The sequence below is a fragment of the Mirounga leonina genome, unplaced genomic scaffold (genome assembly GCF_011800145.1).
Source record: "Mirounga leonina isolate KUSES-001 unplaced genomic scaffold, KU_Mleo_1.0 Mir_150, whole genome shotgun sequence".
Classification (NCBI taxonomy): Eukaryota; Metazoa; Chordata; class Mammalia; order Carnivora; family Phocidae; genus Mirounga; species Mirounga leonina.
The window spans coordinates 24,042,701-24,065,827 of NW_023270374.1; the positions used below are offsets into that span (position 1 = coordinate 24,042,701).

The following is a 23,127-nucleotide window of genomic DNA, read 5'->3' on the forward strand; positions in this document are numbered from 1 at the left end:
TCTCCAGTTGCCTCCGGAAACAAAGACAAAATATTCAAATACAAGATGAAGATGTTGCTTTGTTCACAAAATTTATTGTCCTGCACTTGGCTGGACATCCTCCTCCCATCCACCTCCTTATATCCACTCAGCACTCAGAGAGCTGCCTCTATTGAGAGAATTCATATTTCTGATTTCCACAGATGACATTGTTACAAGTAATATTACTTGCTTGCTTTAATGGATTCCTAAATCTGTTTGTCAACTCCTTAATATCAGAGGGACTTTCTGCGATCTTTGTGGGGCACAAGAAGTACACAGTCTCCTCATTTTCAAAGCCCTTTGTGACTAAGTAATAGATTTCCCCTTGAATAGGCTGAGATGAATAATTAAATGCTGCATTTTAGTCATGGTCATTAAAAAAAAAATCACTCATCAACATTTGTTACCGCACCTCCCACTGTGACCCATAGTTGTACAAATTGCTTTTAATACCTTACTTATAAATGAACTTTATATGTGTTTAATTTCTTAGAAATATTCTCTGAATTCTACTTAAGATGCTATCTTCCTAAACTCTAGAATAGGCTGGATCTAGGCAAGAAATAGAATTACTAATTCCCTCTTAAAAAGGCTGGATTCTTTTGTTGTTCTTTGTTTAAGGATGTGAGGAAGTTGAATTAACATTTAATGCTAGAAAAATCAGAAAGACACATAAACAAAAAGGTGAAAGTAGACCACCCATAATCTTTCCTCTGTTAACATTCTGGTGTTTAGCCTTCTAAATATTTCACTCCAAAAGTAATTTGACAACTGTGTAAGAGGTAAGATGAAACAAAGTAAGCTTGCTTGCTTTTCAGTCACTGAGTTTAAAATAAAGTCTGCTAGGGTGACTGGGTGGCTCAGTTGGTTAAGCGACTGCCTTCGGCTCAGGTCGTGATCCTGGAGTCCCGGGATCGAGTCCCGCATCGGGCTCCCTGCTCGGCAGGGAGTCTGCTTCTCCCTCTGACCCTCCCCCCTCTCATGCTCTATCTCATTCTCTCTCTCAAATAAATAAATAAAATCTTTAAAAAAAATAAAAATAAAAATAAAATAAAGTCTGCTAGTCAACACTCCCTAAGCACACACATACTAATACACATACAAAGTCTACATTCACCCTCCAATTCAAGAAACAGGCCTATTGGCAAAACAGGCATGACCCACTACAGAGGAACCACATTCAGCTGCCTTTACTAATCTACCATTATGCTTAAATATAGGTCACCAGATAGTTTCAGGAAAATAAACAATGTAAGAGAAGAACTTAAATGAACAATAAGGATGAATAACCTCAAAGGAAATAAAGCTAATAATGAGGACAGAAGAGAATTATTAAAAATCATAAAATTTGGGGCGCCTGGGTGGCTCAGCCGTTGGGCGTCTGCCTTCGGCTCAGGTCATGATCCCAGGGTCCTGGGGTCAAGCCCCGCATCGGGCTCCCTGCTCAGCGGGAGGCCTGCTTCTCCCTCTCCCACTCCCCCTGCTTGTGTTCCCTCTCTCTCGCTGTGTCTCTCTCTGTCAAATAAATAAATAAAATCTTTAAAAAATAAAAAAATTAAAAATAAATAAATAAAAATCATAAAATTTGACTACATAAAATGTACATCTTAATAACAAAATGCATGCAGGAGAAGGTTCAAACCAGTATAAGATTAAAAGATAATCAGAGTAGAATAAAATTTGTAAATGCATTATATACCATAAGAGGATTAAAATCCATAATATATAAAGAATGTTTACAATTCAATAACAAAATGACAAATGACCTAGTAGAAAATAGGCAAACAATATCATAGAAACACAACATGTATGCATCTCTTGCAGAACGTTGATATAAATTTAGAAATATAATATTCATTTTAAGAGAATCTGCTTGTAATCCATAAATTGTCTCACAAAATAAATTTATTTGGGTAAGATTGTGGGACCCAGTTAGGGTTGCAATTTGCTATGTATTACTGTTCCTTCTCTTTCCACTGTACTCTTGAGACCTAAGTATACTAGGAATGTGTCATATTTTTTTTAAAGATTTTATTTATTTATTTGACAGAGAGAGACAGTGGGAGAGGGAACACAAGCAGGGGGAGCGGGAGAGGGAGAAGCAGGCTCCCGCTGAGCAAGGAGCCCAATATGGGGCTCAATCCCAAGACCGTGGGATCATGACCTGAGCCTAAGGCAGACACTTAACAACTCAGCCACCCAGGCGCCCCCGAAATGTGTCATATTTTATGAAATGCACATTTGGACCTTTTATGTGTGTGTGTTTGGACAATAATTGTAAAACATTACACAAAAAGCATATAAATGTCTCACATAATTAATATTGGCTCATAAATTGTATTTGCTTAAATCCTAAAGATGTAAGTGCTTTAAGTAGCTTTAAATATGCCATTTAATATGGTGAGCACTGTGAATTGTGTAAGACTAATGAATCACAGACCTATACCCTTGAAACAAATAATACATCACATGTTAATAAAAAAATTTAAAAAATATATATGTCATTTAACTATTTTTCTCCTTTTTCCCCAGAACTAATAAAAGATTAAAGTGTTTGAAATAAATGATGTCATAGTTTTATCTCCTTGCCGCAGTGTGTTTCAGATCATTTCATAAAATCAAAATGAATCTGAAGTTTTATTTGTTTTGGTTTTGTTTTTGTTTGAGCTATGCAGAGTTTTGTTAGGGGTGGAGATAAAACTTTAAGGGTGAACATCCAGTACAAATAAGAACATCTATTATTTGGGGCTTGATGTCTTATACCTAAATTTCACAGTGCTTTAAGATTCTCAGGGCACCCACATATTCCCATGTGTATCTGGTGCTTTGGTATAAGGAATGTTCCAAATCCACGGCCGATCTTTACTTCCATACAGTTCTGGAGGCAGGTCATATGGCACAGGAAAGGCGGCCACTGGCTCCTTGCTCCCTGAGAAGAATTTCTCTTTTACTATGAAGCTGTCCAGACCAAATGCTGACGGCAGGAAAAGGGACCCCAAACTCATAGGAATGGATCATCAGCTGGGTGCCGCTCTAGTTCTCTAATGCTCCCCAGGTGGCCTTGACAGATTTGTGCTCGTGACAAGGAACCAAGCAATTTAACTGAACTCTGGAGAAGGTCTTATATATGTTTTAATATGTGGCATAGCATTGCTGCAGCCCGATGTGTCAGCTGACCATTTGTGAAAACAGAAATGAAGCCAATTCTGTTTTTCAGCTGTCTGGGTGCTATAGGGAAGACAGCCCCCAGCTGGATATTCTTGTAAGCTGGTTCACACATTTTCCACAGAAGGACAAATCAGGTGAAGAGGAACGGCATTTTCCCTGGGGTCCTGCTTTCTTGCCCCAGCATCACCAAGCTTTCTTTAAACTCAGAACACGGGGTGCCTGGGTGGCTCAGTCATTAGGCGTCTGCCTTCAGCTCAGGTCATGATCCCAGGGTCCTAGGATCGAGCCCTGCATCGGGCTCACTGCTCAGCAGGAAGCCTGCTTCTCCCTTTCCCACTCCCCCTGCTTGTGTTCCCTCTCTCGCTGTGTCTCTGTCAAATAAATAAATAAAATCTTTAAAAAAAAATAAAAAATAAAAAAAATAAACTCAGAATACAACCATTTCGAGTCATCAGCTCCCATAGACCCAATGCTTGAAAACTGACCTACTATCCGGCCAAGACTCTCCTTTAGGTATGGATGAGGCATTCTCTTTCAGAAGGTTTCTAAGCCTAAAATGTCCCCAATTATCTTTTTGATTTCCTTGAAAGTGTCCTGGGGTTGATCCAATAAGATAAACATTGGTTTCAGAGAAATCATGCTTATGGATGATATCTATCCACTCCTTGAGTGAAGGAGCATTATAAGCCATCAAGTAGCTGATGAGATCAGCTTTAAAATGTGTTGTTGATTCTCCAGATCTGTGGGTTCCATGGATAATCCATAGGTATAAGGGGCTCAACCGTATTCCTTGAGTTTTCTGGTGCCAGTCAGCATGGATGAGGTTGGAGATGTGTGTGACAATCCGGAGGCCTTCTTCTTACAGTAGTAACATCATTTTCCTGGCAGAGGGAAATGTTTTCATAAGGCTTGGCCTGGGAATGTAAGTGAGCCTTCAAGTCTCATTTATCTCCATGCACAAGCAGAATTGGTTTCTGAACTCCGGTGGATACTGTTTTATGAGCCAGTCTACGTCAAAGCAGTAGTTAAACTGAGCTGAAGATACAAGTATCCCAAATAGAGGAGACAGAATATCCTTGATGTGGAGGGCTCCAGAGTTATACTTTGACTTAATTCCCGAGACTCTAGTGAGGTAAAATTGGAAGGGCTTCCCTTTTCCCAACATGCCCTAAATGTCTTGGCCTTCCCCTGAGGTTTCTTACTCCTCTTCCTCCTCTTTTAGTCCCTGGTGGGCGGGAGGGACATGATTTCCAGTGCTTTGGGCAGCACTGTCTTTGGGAGAAGAGATGCCACTCTCCTCTTTGACCACCATGTTCTTAGCCTGCTTCTGCTGTGTTCCTGGTTGCAACTCATCATTGCTGCTAGAGAGACACCAACCTAAGTCTTCCTGGGAACCACTCTTCTGTCTTTTGGGAGGTGAAACTTGTGAATCTGTGTTGCTGAACTTCACAGGTGTTAATTTTCTTCTATGGGCAGCTTTCCTAGCCTCAGAACAGTGTATCTTAGTTCATTTGCTGCTCCCTGCCCAGCATGCAGGAGGGAAGAAGTAGATAGCTTGTCTAGTTTTGGCTTTTCCTCCTCATGTTCATCACTACTGGACACTGTCCACTTCCCATAATCACCGTCCTGAGACATACTTCTGAAATTTCCAGAGCCGGTCTGTTTTTGTTATTTTTATAGTTAAATAATACCATGAAAGGCGAATCTAAAATAGAAGAGATATCACCTGTGGCTTTGATGCAGCATTCCACAGCATGCCAAAATAAGAATTTTCTCCGGGGGCGGGGGGGGGGGGGTAGTGTGTGTACGTGTGTGTGTGTAGGGCTACCCATGTCTGCCTGATTTTCCGGTCTTTTGTTGATGAAAACTCTCAGGTCAGAGGAACACAAGATAAAAGAAAAAGATCATATTTAGTAATGAGAAATAAATGGCAATTGATAATTACGGAATCTGTTTTCAGCAGATTGGCCTTAGAAATGGTCAAAACAGGTCTCTAGTAATAATTAAGGATTGAAAAACTTAAAGTGATTTTTTTGAAAGTTAAGTTCAAAGAGTGTTAGATGGCTCAGATTGACTCTGTTTCTGGTATGACTCCAAGGGAACATCACATGCAGGTCCATGATGATTAAGCTGTGCCTAGGGCTGGATGGTCCAAATATCCTTTTATTTGGAACTCTAGTTAAAAATAAACATGAAGAGGGCGCCTGGGTGGCTCAGTCGGTTGAGCGACTGCCTTCGGCTCAGGTCATGATCCCAGGGTCCTGGGATCGAGTCCCACATCGGGCTCCCTGCTTGGCGGGGAGCCTGTTTCTCCCTCTCCCACTCCCCCTGCTTGTGTTCCCTCTCTCGCTGTGTCTCTCTCTGTCAAATAAATAAATAAAATCTTTAAAAAAATAAATAAATAAAAATTTTTAAAAAATAAATAAATAAACATGAAGAAACTCAATCTGTCAATCAACCGACATGCCAGATGCTTTCATGTTTCATTTTCTATATATCTAAGCCCAAGTTGATCTCAGCTAAATATTTCTCTTCTCCTCCTTCAATAATAGAAAACTGACGATAGTGAAAACAATACATTATATAGATTTTCCTCAACTTATGATGAAGTTACATCCTGGTAAACCCATCGTAAGCTGAAAATATCATAAATCAAAAAGGCATTTAACACACCTAATCTACTAAAACATCATAGCTTAGCCTAGCTGACCTTAAACATGCTCAGAACACTTATATGAACCCGCAGTTGGGCAAATCATCTAACCCAAAGCCTATTTTATAATAAAGCATGGATAGCTCATGTAGTTTATTGAATATTGTACTGAAAGTGAAAAACAGAATGGTTGTAAGTGTATCGGTTGCTTCCCCTCATGGTCACGTGGCTGACTGGGAGCTGCAGCTCACTGCCACTACCCAGTATTAAGAGAGAGTATCTAACCACATATCGCTAGCCTGGGTAAAGATCACAATTCAAGGGGCGCCTGGGTAGCTCAGTCAGTTAAGTGTCCAACTCTTGATTTCCGCTCAGGTCATGTTCTCAGGGTTATGAGATCAATCTTAGGGTTGTGAGATCAAGCCCCACGTTTGACTCCAGACTGGCTATGGAGCCTGCATTAAGATTCTTTCTCTCCCTTTTCCTCTGCCCCTCCCTGTCCCCAAAAGATCACGATTTACTATCAAAGTATGATTTCTACTGAACATGTATCACTTTTGTACCATCATAAAGTCAAAAAATCCTGAGACAAAACATTGTAAGTCAGGAACCATCTGTATGTACAATTTTGAGTTCTAAAGGTGGAAAAAACAAATTGCATTAATAATACTTATGGTAGGGGGCGCCTGGGTGGCTCAGTTGGTTAAGCGACTGCCTTCGGCTCAGGTCATGATCCTGGAGTCCCGGGATCGAGTCCCGCATCGGGCTCCCTGCTCGGCAGGGAGTCTGCTTCTCCCTCTGACCCTCCTCCCTCTCGTGCTCTCTGTCTCTCATTCTCTCTCTCGCAAATAAATAAATAAAATCTTAAAAAAAAAAAATAATAATACTTATGGTAGGAAGAGTAATGGTCCCCTAAAGATGTCCACATTCGGGGCGCCTTGGTGGCTCAGTCATTAAGCGTCTGCCTTTGGCTCAGGTCATGATCCCAGGGTCCTGGGATCGAGCCCCGCATCAGGCTCCCTGCTCAGCGGGAAGCCTGCTTCTCCCTCTTCCACTCCCCCTGCTTGTGTTCCCTCTCTCACTGTGTCTCTCTCTGTCAAATAAATAAATAAAATCTTTAAAAAAAAAAAAAGATGTCCACATTCTAATTCTCGACGCTATGAATATATATTACCTGCAAGTGAGAATCACAGCTGTAGATAGAATTAAGGTTGCTAATCAGCTGACCTTAAAATAAGGAGATTATTTTGGATTATCTGGGTGGGTCTCATGTGATAACAAGGATCATTTAAATGTGGAAGGAGAGGTAGGAGTCAGTGTCAAAGAAAGATCTGACAATGCTACATAGCTAGCTTTGAAGATGGAAGAAGAGGCCATGACCAAAGAATTCAATCCTCTAGAAGCTGGAAAAGACCAGGAAAGATTTTCCCTTAGAAAGAAACTCCAAAGGGAACATCTTGCTTTTAGCCCAATGAGACCCATTTCAGACTAACTTCAGAACTTTAAGATGGTAAAGCTGTGTTGGTTTAAGCCACTAAATTTTTTGTAATTTGTAATAGCAGCAATAGGAAACTAAGACAACATTCAATCTCATGTCATCACCTCAGACTCCCTCCAGTGATCTAGAACAATTTCATGACTCAGCCAAGTGACTGGAATAAAGTATGTACTGTCAGAAAGGACATACTTTGCCAGCAAGCTTCCAAACTGTGAACTGAGACTTGATTCACACAGGACAATAGCCCAGAGAGATCTGAGGTATCCCTAGGCCAACTTACAGCCAGTTACAGAGTAAAGCTTGTATTCCTAGAAGGAATTTATACACACCTTCAGATGTCCAGAAAAAAATGAGAAAAACATTTTTTTCTATCAAAATAATTTTAGTATAAAAATGTCATTTTGAAAACTCATCTATTGAGAGAAAACTATGTATGTAGGTAGTGGGTCAACAAAATATCTACTTCATCTAGAGTTACTCCTGATTATTTTAGGCTTAAAACAATAGTTACAGATAATTATAAAATTTTTGGAGCAATAAAATTGATACACCTCAGAGAGCACATAAAAACTTTCAGGTTAGTCAAAACTGTGTTCTTAATCCATTCCCTTCATTTCGGCCCAAGAGGCAACAGAAGATGTTAGGCATATTTTTCCCAGTTGAAATACTCCATTCAATATTCCTGCAGCCCCTGCAAAACCCATGGCAGTCACGCTTCCTTTCCCCTTTCTTCCATCATAACCCCTTGAATGCCTACCCCATTTTCACTGTCAAATTCAGATAGTTTGCACTTACGATGAGCTCTGAGTAATATACAGAATTGTTGAATTGCTATATTATACACCTGAAATTAATATATAACACTTAACATTTATAAACTCTACAGGAATAAAAATTTAAAACTTATTAAATAAATAAATAAAATAAAAATTAAAAATTCAGGTGGTTTGGATTTCAAGTATCACCTAGTGGCCAAAGAAACTCCTCTCACTAGCTGACCAAACATTCCAAATTCCAAAACTTTAAGATAGCTCCCCAGAAATGATGAACAATGTGCTTTTATAATTGTTCTGCATGATCCATGGACACCTAGAGACTTTAAAACATTAACAAAATAATTTTCTTTTTTTGTTGTTTTTTTATTTTATTGTATTTAAATTCAATTAATTAATATATAGTGTATTATTAGTTTCAGAGGTAGAGTTCGGTGATTCATCAGTTGTATATGACACCCAGTACTCATTGCATCACATGCCCTCCTTAATGCCCATCACCCAGTTACCCCATTCCCTCACCACCCTCCCCTCCAGCAACCCTAAATCTATTTTCTATATTAAGAGTCTCTTATGGTTTCTCTCCCTCTCTGATTTTGTCTTATTTTAATTTTCCCTCCCTTCCTCTATGATCCTCTGTTTTGTTTCTTAAAATAATTTTCTAATATCAGGGAAAACCTTTAAAAATTCAAAAGGAATTAAGATTCTTTCTCTCCCTTTTCCTCTGTCCCTCCCTGTCCCCAAAAGATCACAGTTTAATATCAAAGTATAGTTTCTACTGAACATGTATCACTTTTGCACCATCATAAAGTCAAAAAATAGTTTTTACCTGTGTAGGCAACTCTCAACAAATTTATGTACACAATATCTTCTGAAATTAAAAATCATATAAAAGGAGAGGCAAGTTGTCCCAACCACACCACTAGCGTACCCACATCAAGCAAAAACTATGTTAAGAAAAAGCTCTAGGGGCGCCTCTGTGGCTCAGTCAGTTAAGCATCCAACTCTTGATTTTGGCTCAGGTCATGATCTCAGGGTGGTAAGATCAAGCCCTGCATCGGGCTCTGCCCTCAGCAGGGAGTCTGCTTCTCTCCTCTCCCTCTCTCTGCCCCGCCCCCAACCCTAGCTCACACACACTCTCTCTCTCTCAAATAAGTAAATAAATCTTAAAAAAAAAAAAAAAAAAAGCTCTAAATTAAATGGTCCTGGAGTAAGTCTTTTTTTAAATCAGCTTTATTATACAAGATACGTATCTTTAGTTAAAGCTAGATACTCTGATTCACAAACATGTCACTGCCTTTAATATTGCTTTCTCAGATATGGGGTCAGGTCTCACCATGAGAGACGATGGACTCTGAAAAACAAACTGAGGGTTCTAGAGGGGAGAGGGGTGGGGGGATGGGTTAGCCTGGTGATGGGTATTAAAGAGGGCACATATTGAATGGAGCATTGGGTGTTATACGCAAACAATGAATCATAGAACACTACATCAAAAACTAATGATGTAATGTATGGTGATTAACATAATAAAATTTAAAAAATAATAAAGAGACTTGTTTTGGAAGTTACAATTAAGCAGAGACTTGAGAGATAAGTAGGAGTTTGCTCATGAGAGGAGCTGGAAAGGACAGTATTAGCGGAAAATTGAAAGGCATTCCTAAGATCCCTCCTTCCTACTTTACACACAGTGTTCTGAATATTCTCTCTACTCAAAGCTCTTCCATTTTCTCCAGCCCCACTGTCACTCCTATGAATGCACTCAGATTCAGTCTCTACCTTGCAACCAAATGCACTTTTGCTGTTGAAGTAAGCAAGATGGTGGAATAGGAGGCCCCTGGATCAAGTCCTCCTGACAGAAATACAAATGAGCAAGTGTCCACAGACAAGATGCCTTTGTGAAAATCCCAGAACTTGGGAGTGAGACTGAAGTACATCCTTTGAAGCACAAAAAACAAGAAAATCTACTCTAGAAACGTAAGAAGAGCAGGTTCACTTTGACCATAGCACCCCTCCCCCAGGCCAACAGAGTGCCACACCAAGAGTGATTTTCTGGGCCCACGATTTCTCCAGTGGAGAAAAGAGGACCAGAAGCAGACATTCAGCCTCCCCAGCATTTCTGGGTCACTCCCTGGAAGCCCCCTTCTATCTTGGAGAACAACGGGACAACTGACAGACCTAGACCACAGGAAGGCAGCTGGAACAAAGAAGGGTGGGGCTCACAATGACCAGCAAGTGGATCTTAGCATTGCAACCATATCCCAGCCAGTGACCTTGCCCAAAGAGAGAGGCCAGCCAGTGGCTCCTCCCACCTGTGAACCCAAGTCAACAGTCCCTCTGTCCAGAGAACATAGTCAGCATTTCTGCTTGGCCTCAGCCAGTGGTCCAACCCAGCTGTAGAGCACAGACTATGGCCCGGCTTAATCATCGTACACAGTCAGGGACCCTACCCAACCACAGAGAACAGCCAGTGACTCCACTGGACCAGAAAGCCAAGCCAACACCTCCAACCAACCACAGTGCACAACCTGCAGCCCTACCCAATTGCAGGCCACAGCCACTAGCCCCACCAAACAATGAAGCACAGCCTGCAGCTTCACTTAAACATAAAATCCAGCTAGAAGCACCACTTCACCAGGGAGTACAAATTGCAACCCTATCCAATCAGGGGTGATTGCAGGAACTAGCCAGTGGCCCTGCGTAGTTATTGAGTCCAGCCAGCAGCAGAAGGAGCCCAGCCTGCATTCACACCCACCCGGCGAGCCCAGTAACTGGCCCTGCCTGACCACAGATCCCAACAGGCAACTGTGCTCAACTACAAAACCCAGCCAGTGTATGGGAGCCCAGCCAGCAGCATTACCAAAGCTCACAGCATAAGCAAGAGCTCCCTCCAAACAGAAACCCTATGGCAAACCCCACCTGCCAGTGAAAGGTATGAGCTAACCCATCAAGAAACCTGGGCTAAACTGAGTCATGAAGGTCTTTCCATCCAAAGTGAACCTGTATAGACTAGAAGAGATGACTCCTTCCTCAAATGCATAGACACCAATACAAGGATACAAGGATCACAAAGAATCAGGGAAACATGACACCACCCAAGAAAACTAGTAAGATTCCAATGACTGATCCTTAAAAATAGAGATACGTGAATTGACTGACAAAGAATTCAGAATAATCCTCTTACAGAAGTTCAGTGAAGTACAAGAAAACACAGATAGACAACTAAACAAAATTAGGAAAACAATACTTAAACAAAGTAAGTTCAAAAAAAAGAAAAAGAAATCACTTTAAAAAAAATTCCTAGGGGCACCTGAGTGTCTCAGATGGTTAAGAGTCCAGCTCTCGATTTTGGCTCAGGGCACGATCTCAGGGTTGTGAGATAGAGCCCAGCGTTCATTAGGAATGCTTAAGATTCTCTCTCCCCCTCTCCCTTTGCCCCTCCCCCCCCAAAAAAACCTAGAGCGGAAGTTTTCATGACTGACTGACCAAAGGCACAATCCATGATGAAGTAATTGATAGGGTAAATTTAATTAAAATTAAAAACTTCTGCCCTCACAAAAGACAATGTCAGGAACATGAGAAGACAAGCCACGGATTGGGGAAAAATATTTTCAAAAGACACATCTGATAAAGGACTGTTATCCAAAATATACAAAAAAAATTTTTTTTTAAAGATTTTATTTATTTATTTGAGAGAGAGACTGAGAGAGAGCACATGAGAGGGGGGAGGGTCAGAGGGAGAAGCAGACCCCCTGCCGAGCAGGGAGCCCGATGCGGGACTCGATCCCGGGACTCCAGGATCATGACCTGAGCCGAAGGCAGTCGCTCAACCAAAAATTCTTAAAACTCAATAATAAGGGGCGCCTGGGTGGCTCAGTTGGTTGAGCGACTGCCTTCGGCTCAGGTCATGATCCTGGAGTCCCGGGATCGAGTCCCGCATCGGGCTCCCTGCTCGGCAGGGGGTCTGCTTCTCCCTCTGACCCTCCCGACCCTCCCCCCTCTCATGCTCTCTCTCTCTCAGTCTCTCTCTCAAATAAATAAATAAAAATCTTTAAAAAAAAAAAAAATGGGCTAAAGACCTTAGCAGACACTTCAACGAAGATACACAGATGGCAAATAAGCATGTGAAAAGATGTTACACATCATATGTCGTCAGGGAAATTCAAGTTAAAACAACAGTGATATATCATTACACATCTATTAGAATGGCCAAAATCCAAACACTGACAACACTAAATACTGGTGAAGATGTGTAACAACAGGAACCCTCATTCATTGCTGGTGGGGATGCAAACCGGCACAGCCAATTTGAAAGACAGCTTGGTGATTTCTCACAAAACTAATGATTCAGCAATTGTGCTTCCTCAGTACAGGTATCCCCCACTTCCCAAAAGTTCACGTTATACCACTTCACTTGGACAAAAGACCTCCATTAGTACTATTTTCACTAACCAAAAGAAAGCTTAAGAGGATTCTTGCTTTTACAAAAAAAGGCAAAAAATTGGGGCGCCTGGGTGGCTCAATTGGTTAAGCGACTGCCTTTGGCTCAGGTCATGATCCTGGAGTCCCAGGATCGAGTCCCGCATAGGGCTCCCTGCTCGGCGGGGAGTCTGCTTCTCCCTCTGACCCTACCCCTCTCATGCTCTCTCTATCTCATTCTCTCTCTCAAATAAATAAATAAAATATTTTAAAAAAACAAAAACAAAAACAAAAAAAACAAAAAAAGGCAAAAAATGAAAATAACGTTCAGTGTTTGTTTTGCAGCAAGCTGTTATAGAGGCGGCGTGCCCTGAGTAACGACAGTGACACCGCCAAGCCCCTGCCCCCAGATCTACACTCAGCATCTCAGCATCAAGCTGCCAGGGCTTTAAACTGGATCAGTGAGCATCTGTGCTTATCTCAATTTAATTTGTGCATTCATTGACAAGATGTGTCTAAAGGTGTCGGAAAAGCCAAAAGAAAGGTTACTTTTCAGTTCTGGGAACATCCTCAAATTTTTCAATATAAATTAATGATAACTATCTCTTCACTTTACACCATTTCATCTCACAAAAGATTTCATAGGAATGCTCCACTTTTGGATAGTGGGGGAAACCTGTATTTACCTAAAGGAATTGAAAACTTATGCCCACACAAAAACCTGCATACAGAAGTTTAAAGCAGCTTTATTCATAATTGCCAAAATGTGGAAACAACCAAGATATACTTCAGAAGGTAAAGGGATAACAACTGTGATACATCTTGACAATGGAATATTATTCAGTGCCAAAAAGAAATGGGCTATTAAGCCATCAGCAGACACGGAAGAAACTTAAATGCGTATGACTAAGTGAAAGAAGCCAATTTCAGAAAGACACAAACTGTATGATTACAACTGTATGACATTTGTTAAAAGGAAAAACTATGGGGCACCTGGGTGGCTCAGTTGGTTAAGCGACTGCCTTCAGCTCAGGTCATGATCCTGGAGTCCCGGGATCGAGTCCCACATCGGGCTCCCTGCTCGGCAGGGAGTCTGCTTCTCCCTCTGACCCTCCCCCCTCTCATGCTCACTCTCTCTCTCATTCTCTCTCTCTAAAATAAATAAATAAAATCTTAAAAAAAAAAAAAAAGGAAAAACTATGGAGACAGAAAGATTAGTGTTGTCAGGGATTGGGGTGGGGGGATGGATGAGTAGGTGGAGCACAGGAAGTATTTAAGGTAGTGAAACTATTCTGTGATACTAGAATGATGAAGCCATGTCAATACATTTGTCTAAAGCCATAGAAAATACAACACCAAGAGTGAACCATAATGTAAACTGGATTTTAGTGATTATTATATGCCAATCATAGCAAGTAAACCACTCTGTTGGAGTTTGTTGATAATGGTGGAGGCTATGCATGTGCAGGGGCAGGGAGTATATGACAGATCTCTGTATCTTCCTTGCAACAAATGCAACAATTTTGCAATGAAACTAAAATTTCATTTAAAAAATAAAGTCCCGGGATGCCTGGGTGGTTCAATCGGTTAAGCGTCTAAATCTTGATTTCGGCTCAGGTCATGATCTCTGGGTCATGAAATCAAACCCCACATCAGGCTCCATGCTCAGCACTAGTCTGCTTGAGATTCTTTCTCCCTCTCCCACTGCCCCTTCTGCTTGTGCTCTCTCTCTCTCAAATAAATGAATGAATGAATGAATGAATGAATGAATGAATAAATAAATAAATAAATAAATAAGTAAGTAAATAAATAAATATTAAAAAAAAAAAAAAGAGGGCAGGGCACCTGGGTGGCTCAGTCGTTAAGTGTCTGCCTTCGGCTCAGGTCATGATCCCAGGGTCCTGGGATCGAGCTCTGCATTGAGCTCCCTGCTTGGCAGGGGGCTTGCTTCTCCCTCTCCCATTCCCCCTGCTGTGTTCCCACTCTCGGTGTGTCTCTCTCTGTCAAATAAATAAATAAAATCTTAAAAAAAAAAAAAAAAAGAGGGGAGAGAGGAAAAGATGGCAGAGGAGTAGGGGACCCTATTCCAACTGGTCCCTGGAATTAAGCTGGATATCTACCAGACCACTCTGAACACCCACGAAATCAGCCTGATGTGTAAGAAGACAGATATGGATCTCAACAAACAGAATATCACAGGCAGTTGGTTTCAAGGTACAAAGTAGGGAACCGTGATTCAGCAGGCAAATAACAGAGGATAAATGACAGCTGGAGGGAGCATGGCCGTGGGGATCCTGCACCGCCTGTGAGCGACAGCCTCCCACGCTGGGGACTGGGCACAGACTTGCAAACTGATAGCGGCGGGGAAAGGACTTTAGGGCAGCCCCCCAGATGGAAACCAGAGCAGCAGGGCTGCATGTGCGAACTGGGGGCGGCTGGCGGTTTTAGAAGCACAAAGGGCAAAGACCTGCCCTGACCTGGAGGTGAGGACTGGGAGCGCTACGGAGGGGCGCACAAACCCAGGACACTGCACTTTATAGCAGCACAAACAGAAAGGGACAGAGGTGGACTGGAGAGCTCACTGAAGAACAGACTGCGATCTCTCTGCTCTGAAGTAGAGGGTTGGAAACAGTCTCTTCTGCTCTGACTCTCAAAAGAGATGCAGAAAACCACCAGAGAACAAAAGCCCCAAAAAAACCAGTTCCCACTGAGCCCATCCCCCGCCACAGGGGGCAGGGCAACTCTGCCCAAACAGGGTTGCCTGAGTAACAACACAGCAGGCCCCTCCCCCAGAAGAAAGGCTGGGAGAACAAGAGGCCAGCAACCCTAAGGTCCCAAGAAAACAGGTGCATCTTGCTTGGGTTCTGGTCAATAATTTGGACTCTGTACATTCCTTCAACCACCCTCAACAGAACAACTAGGAGGAGGAACCCCCAAAATAGGAAAAACTCAGAGATTATGACTTATGCCACAGATGTACAAATGGATTCAGATACAACCAAGGTGTCGGAGACGGAATTCAGGCTAGCAATTGTGAAGACAATAGCTAGAATGGAGAAATCAATTAATGGCAACATAGAGTCTCTAAGGGCAGAAATGAAAGCTGAATTGGCAGAATTTAAAAATGCTATCAATGAGACCCAAGCTAATCTAGATAATCTAACAGCCAGGGTGAGGCAGAAGAACGAATTAGTGACCTGGAAGACCATTTAATAGATAAAAAGGGAAAAGACGAGGCCAGGGAAAAACAACTCAGAATCCATGAAAATAGAATCAGAGAAATAAGTGACACCATGAAGGGTTCCAATGTCAGAATTATTGGAATCCCGGAGGGGGTGGAGAGAGAGAGAGGACTAGGAGATATATTTGAGCAAATCATAGCTGAGAACTTCCCTAATCTGGGGAATGAAACAAACATTCATGTCCTAGAGGCAGAGAGGACCCCTTCCAAGATCAAGGAAAACAGGCCAACACCCCGACATGTAATAGTAAAACTCGCAAATCTTAGAACCAAGGAAACCATCTTAAGGGCAGTTAGGGGGAGGGGAAGAGATTCCTTACATACAGAGGGAGGAACATCAGAATAACGTCAGACCTATCCACAGAGACCTGACAATCCAGAAAGGCCTGGCAAGATATATTCAGGGTACTAAACGAGAAGAACATGCAGCCAAGAATACTTTATCCGGCAAGGCTGTCATTTAAAATGGATGGAAAGATGCAGAGCTTCCACGCCTGGCAGAAACTGAAAGAATATGTGATCACTAAGCCGGCCCTGCAAGAAACATTAAGGGGGGGTTCTATAAAAGGAGAAAGACCCCAACAGTGATATACAACAGAAATTTACAGGGACAATCTATAAAAACAAGGTCTTCACAGGCAACATGATGACAATTAATTCATATCTTTCAATAATCACTCTCAACGTGAATGGCCTAAATGCTCCCATAAAACAGCACAGGGTTGCAGACTGGATGAAAAGACAGGACCCACCCATATGCTGTCTACAAGAGACTCATTTTGAACCTAAAGATACATCCAGACTGAAAATGAAGGGATGGAGATCCATCTTCCATGCCAGCAGACCTCAAAAGAAAGCTGGGGTAGCAATTCTTATATCAGACAAATTAGATTTTAAACTAAAGACTGTAGTTAGAGACACTGCTTCTCCCTCTCCCACTTCCCCTGCTTGTGTTCCCTCTCTCGCTGTGTCTCTCTCTGTCAAATAAATAAATAAAATCTTAAAAAAAAAAAATGGATGTCTATTATCAATAAAACAAAGTTAACAAGTGTTGGCAAGGATATGCAAAAATTTGGAACCCTTGTACACTGTTGTTGAGAATGTAAATTGGTTTAGCCACTATGGAAAACAGTATGGAGGTTCCTCAAAAAATTAAAAATATAACTACCATAACGATCCACCAATCCTATTCCTGGGTATATATCCAAAGGAAATGGAATCACTATCTCAAAGAGATATCTGCATTCATTTTCACTGCAGTATTATTCACAATAGTCAATGCATGGAGTAATCTAAATGTCCATTGATGAATGAATGGATAAGAAAATGCGGTATTTATATATAATAAAATATTATTCGCCCTTAATAAAAAAGGAAATCCTGCCATTTGTGACAAAATGGGTGATTCTGGAGGATATTACGTTAAGTGAAATAAGCCAGACACAGAAGAACAGATGCTACATGATCTTACTTAAATAAGGAATCTACATTAACCAAACACACAAAGCAGAGAGTAGAATGGTGGTCACCAGGGACTGGAGGGAAGATGAAATGGAGAAATTTTGGTCAAAGAGTACAAAGTTTCAGTTATACAAACATGAATAAGTACTGTACAGCACAGTGCCCACAGTTAAGAATACAGCATTGTATACTTAAAAATTTGCTAAAACAGTGTATCTTATGTTTAGTGTTCTTACCACAAAATAAGTTAAAAAACAGATTTTAAGGGCTCCTGGCTGGCTCAGTTGGAGGAATGTGTGACTCTTGATCTCAGGGCCGTTAGTTCAAGCCCCATGTTGGGTGTAGAGATTACATAAATAAATAAAACTTAAAAAAAATTAAATTAATTAAAAATAATAAAAAATAGATTTTAAATGATAAAATATTAAATGTTCAAATGTAAAAAAATAAATTTTAAATGTCAGAAGATTTTAAATAGATTCTAAATGACTTTTGGAGGCCATACATGTTTATGAGCATATGGTGTTGATTGTGGTGATGGTTTCATAGGTGTATACCTATCTCCAAACTCATCAAATTGCATACATTAAGTATATACATCTTTTTGTATGCCAAAGTGGTTTAAAAAAAAGAAAGCCATTTTCAGATAAAGGAAAACTAGCAGACCTGCTCTAAAAAAATGCTGAAGAAATTTCTTCCCAAGAAAGGGGGTGGGGGAGGAAGGGTGGAACAGAGGGAAATGGAACTTCAACAATGAAGGAAGAGCAACAGAAATGGTAAATATTCTGGTAAATATAATAGACTAGTCTTTCTTCTTAAGAGCTTTAAAATATGTATAGCAACTGAGAGCAATGATTGTAACATGTCTCATGGGGTTTTTATTATATGTAAATGTAATACATATGACAACATAAAAAGGATAGTGTAAAGGGACTTACATAGTGGTAAGAATACTACATTCCACTCGAAATAATAAAATAATCATTCTAGTAGATTATGAAAAGGTAAGATTATATATTGTAATCCCTAGAGAAATCACCATAAAACTATATGGTCAAAAAAAAAAAAAAAAAACTAAAAAAATTTTAAAGAGATACTAGAAACATATTTAAATAATCCAAAAGAAGGCAGAAAAGGTGGGGCGCCTGGGTGGCTCAGTCATTAAGCATCTGCCTTTGGCTCAGGTCATGATCCCAGTGTCCTGGGATCAAGCCCAGCATCGGGCTCCCTGCTCAGCGGGAAGCCTGCTTCTCCCTCTCCCACTCCCCCTGCTTGAGTTCCCTCTCTCACTGTCTCTCTCTGTCAAATAAATAAATAAAATCTTAAAAAAAAAAAAAAAAAAAGAAGGCAGAAAGGGTGAAACGGGAGATAAAAAGAGAACAAACAGAAAACAAATACTAAAACGGTAGACCAAAATCCAAACATATTGATAATCACAGTACATGTAAATGATTTAAATACACAAATTAAAAACTGGATGGATTTTTTTTTTTCACTAGACAATTAGTGACCCATAGAAGATCGAGGGCTTATTTTAATATTTTTTAATTGTCATAAAACAGACATAACAAAAAATTTACCATCTTAACCATTTCTAAGTGTATAATTCAACAGTGTTACATACATTCACATTTTGTGCAACCAATTTCCAGAATTCTTTTCATCTTGCAAATCTGAAACTCCTTACCCATTAAACAATAACTCCTCATTTTCACCTCCCCTCATCTTCTGGAAACCACACTTCTACTTTCTGTATCTATGAATTTGACACCTCTAGGTACCTCATATAAGAGGACTCATACAGTATTTATCTTTATTGTGACTGGCTTATCATATAGTATAATGTCCTCAAGGTTCATTCATATTACAGCACATTTCAGAATGTCCTTCGTTTTAAAATATGCATACTATTCCATAGTATGTATATATCACATTTTGTTTATCCTTTCATCTCTCGGTGACTTGTGTTGCTTCCACCTTTTGATTATCATGAATAACATTGCTATAAACATGAGTGTATACATACATCTTCTAAACCCTGCTATCAGTTATTTGGGGCATATACCCAAGAAGTGGAATTGCTGGATCATATGGTAGTTCTATTTTAATTTTTTGAGGACTTGTCATACTATATTACCCTTAGCAACTGCACCATTCTACATTCCCGTCAACAGCGCACAAGAGTTCCAGTTTCTCCACATCCTCACCAACTCTTGTTATTTTCTGGGATTTTTAATAGTAGTCACCCAATGGGTGTGAAGTGGTATCTCACTGTGGTTTTGATTTGCATTTCCCTAATGATGAATGATGTGTTGAGCATAAATGGATTTTTAAACTATATGTTATTTATAAATACATACATATATTTTATATGGAAATATAAATATAGTCTCAAAATATAGTCTCAAAATAAATATAGTCTCAAAATAAATATAGTCTCAAAATAAATATAGTCTCAAAATAAAAGGGGAAAAGATAGACCATGCAAACACCAGTAAAAACAAAACGAGTTACTATATTAATATCCAACAAAGTTGACTTCAGATCATGGAATAATACCAGAAGAAAAGGCTGATTTATAAAACAATAATATTGATGTCTTGGGTTAAAAATTATATAACTAAAAAATATATATATAACTAAAATACACAATATCTATTGTGAATAAGCCAGGAGAGATGGAGTTATAATGCTCTAAATCTTTATAAGGAGGAGAAAGATACTAATTAACTTTAGATTTTGATAGGTGAGCATGTATAATAAAATTTCTAAGTTAACAAGTAAATATAGTGTGTGTCTTCCAAACAAGGGATGGGAAAAAATTTAAAGTAAAAAACATTTAATCAATCAAAAGAAAAGCAAGAAGGTTCCAAATAAAGATGGCAATGTAGGAGGATCCTGAACTTACCTCCTTCCACAGTCACACTGAATCTACAGCTACATACAGAACAATTTCCGCAGGGACGGGGGCCTAGCTGAACAACTCCTACACATTGGACAAATGGACCTACACACTGAAGTAGGTAGGAGAAGCTGAGATACAATCTCACTATAAATCCCAACCCAGCATGGCAGGCATCTATTTTAACACACATCCAGGGGACTACTGAAATACTCTCCAAAGCCTGGGGCTGGTGGGTGCCATATTTGTGCTCTCCCTCTGCCTCACTTCAGCTCACCAATATCTCCCAGAAAGGAGCTTGTATAGCATCTAGCCCCCCAGTGTTTGCTGCTGCTGCCCAGGGGACACCTCTAGATGCCTGCCTCTTGGGCGCCTGGGTGGCTCAGTTGGTTAAGTGACTGCTCAGGTCACGATCCTGGAGTCCCAGGATCGAGTCCCATATCAGGCTCCCTGCTCAGCAGGGAGTCTGCTTCTCCCTCTGACCCTCCCCCTTCTCATGCTGTCTCTCTCATTCTCTCTCTCTCACATAAATAAATAAAATCTTTAAAAAGAAAAAATAGACTGCCTGCCTCTGGTTGTCAGCAGAGTTTACACTTACAGGTCCCACAGGACAATAACAGAAAGATTTCTTAACCCACTACCAACACCAAGGCAGAGCAGAGAGGCAACAGACAGGTGCCCAGTCTCTGTGAAAGGGGTCTATGAGCTTATCTTCAGAGCTGCAGCTGAAAAGCAGGCTTCTAATTAAACACACATCTAAGAACCAACTGTAATCCTCTCCAGAGACCTCAGAGAAAGGCACTTACTTTGTTCTCTCCCTCTGCAGCTACAGAATACCACGCCTGCCCAGAAGGGAGTTTATACACACGTACTGTGCCCTGGTTTTTACATCTGGTGCCCCAGTTTTTGTGGCTGCCACCCAGGGGAAAATTCTTGATTGCCTGGCTTTGATGACCAGCAGGGCTTGCATTCATGGGCACCATGGGATTGTAACAAATGGAGAGACCATTCTTGGCTAGCTACCAAGCCCACAGGGCACAGTGCAGAGACAGCAGACTGCAACACATGCCCAGTCTTTCTGTGGAAAGCAGCTTATTTCTTATCTTGGAGCTTCTGGTTTGGCAAACATCTAGGGGCCTACTGAGGTGCTCTCTGGGAGCAGAGGCTGGTGGCCTCAATCTTTTCACTTTCCCTCTGCCTCACTCTGGCTCACAAGTATCTCCAAGGGAGAGGCTTGTGTACTCACAGGGCACCCAGATTTTTGCAGCTGCCACACAGGGGACATCTCTCATCACCTGGCTCTGGTAGTCAGTGGGGCTTGTGCTCACAGGGCCCGCAGGACTGTTACAAAGGAAGAAAGAATTCTTAGCCAGTTACACCCTCTCTCCTGCAGGGCACAGCACAGTGACAGCAAACTGAAATGCATCCCTGGTCTTTCTGTGAAAGAGGCCTATTAGCTTCCTTCCCAGTTGTGGCCTGACGGATAGGCTTCAAATTAAACACACATCTGGGGGGCAACTGCAATCCTCTCCAGAGACCAGGGAGGTGCCATCTTCATGCTCTCCCTCTGACCTGCCCTAGGTCACCAGTGTCTCCAAGAAAGGAGCTTGTGTATACATCTGTGCCCCAGCTTTTATGTTTGCCACCCAGAGGACACATCCCTTGAAAGCCTGGCTCTGGTGACCAGTGATGCTTGTGTTCACAGGTTCAGTGGGATGGGAGCAAAAAAAAGAAATAGCTCTCAAATGGCTATTACCCCAGAGTTCAGTGCAGAGGGAGCAGACAGGAATGCCCATCTCCCAGTCTTCTCCTGGAAAAAGTATATTCACATATTTTAAAAGTTGCTGCTTGGGAGTCAGGCTTCCAATCAGCCTGAACCTAAGTGCTGACTGAGCTCCTTCCCTTTGGAATACTGACAGGTCTTGTCACACCTCAACTACTGGTACCAAAAATAAAGTAGATTGTTTGGACAATCACAACGATTTGAGAGACAACCAATGCCAGGGTAAGGTTGAACAATAGGACTCATCTCTTACATGAGGCAAATCCTTCAAGACTGGGAGAGGTGTCTGTTTCATCTAATGCATAGAAACCAACACACAGAGTCAAAGAAAATGAAGAAACAGAGGAATATATTCCAAACAAACGAATAGAATAAAACTTCAGAAAAGGAACTTAATGAAACAGAGGTAAGTGATTTACCAGATAATGAGTTCAAAATAATGGTCATAAAGTTGCTCACCAAGCTCAGTAGAAGAATAGATGAACAAAGTGAGAATTTCACCAAAGAAATAGAAAATATTAAAAATTACAGAGTAAAGTCACAGAGCTTAAGAATATAATAACAGATTGAAAAATACAATAGAGGGTTTGACAGCAGACTAGATGCAATGGAAGAAAGGATCAGTGACCACAAAGGACAGTGGAAACTCACCCAATCACAACAGCAAAAAGAAAAAAGAATGAAAAATACAGAAGAAAGCTTAAGGGATTTGTGGAATAAAATCAAGTGGACCAACATTCACATTACAGGGGTCCCAAAAGGAGAAGAGAAAGAAAAAAGGGCAGAAAATTTATCTGAAGAAATAATGAATGAATATTTCCCTAACCCTGGGAAGAAAACAGACATCCAGATCCAGGCAGCCCAGGGAGTTCCAAAAAATATGAACCCAAAGAGACCCACACCAGGCACATTACAATTAAAGTTTCAAAATTTAAAGACAAGAAGAGAATCTTAAAAGCAGCAGAAGAAAAATAACTTGTTACCTACAAGGACTCACCAGAAGACAATGAGCAGATTTTTTAAACAGAAACTATGCAAGCCAGAGTAAAGTGGCACAATATATGTAAAGCACTGAAAGAAAAACTGCCAACCAAAACTACTCTACCTGGCAAAATTGTCCTTCAGATGTGATGGGAATATAGAGTTTTCTAGATAAGCAACATCTAAAGGAATTCATCACAAGTAGACCAGCCTTAACTGGTCTTATATCT

General features: G+C 40.8%; 1 pseudogene; it reads right to left on the reverse strand.

Annotated features, from left to right (window-relative positions):
* Window positions 1-2,810: 2,810 nt before the first annotated feature.
* LOC118011122 lies at window positions 2,811-4,824 on the reverse strand (annotated as a pseudogene).
* Window positions 4,825-23,127: the final 18,303 nt, after the last annotated feature.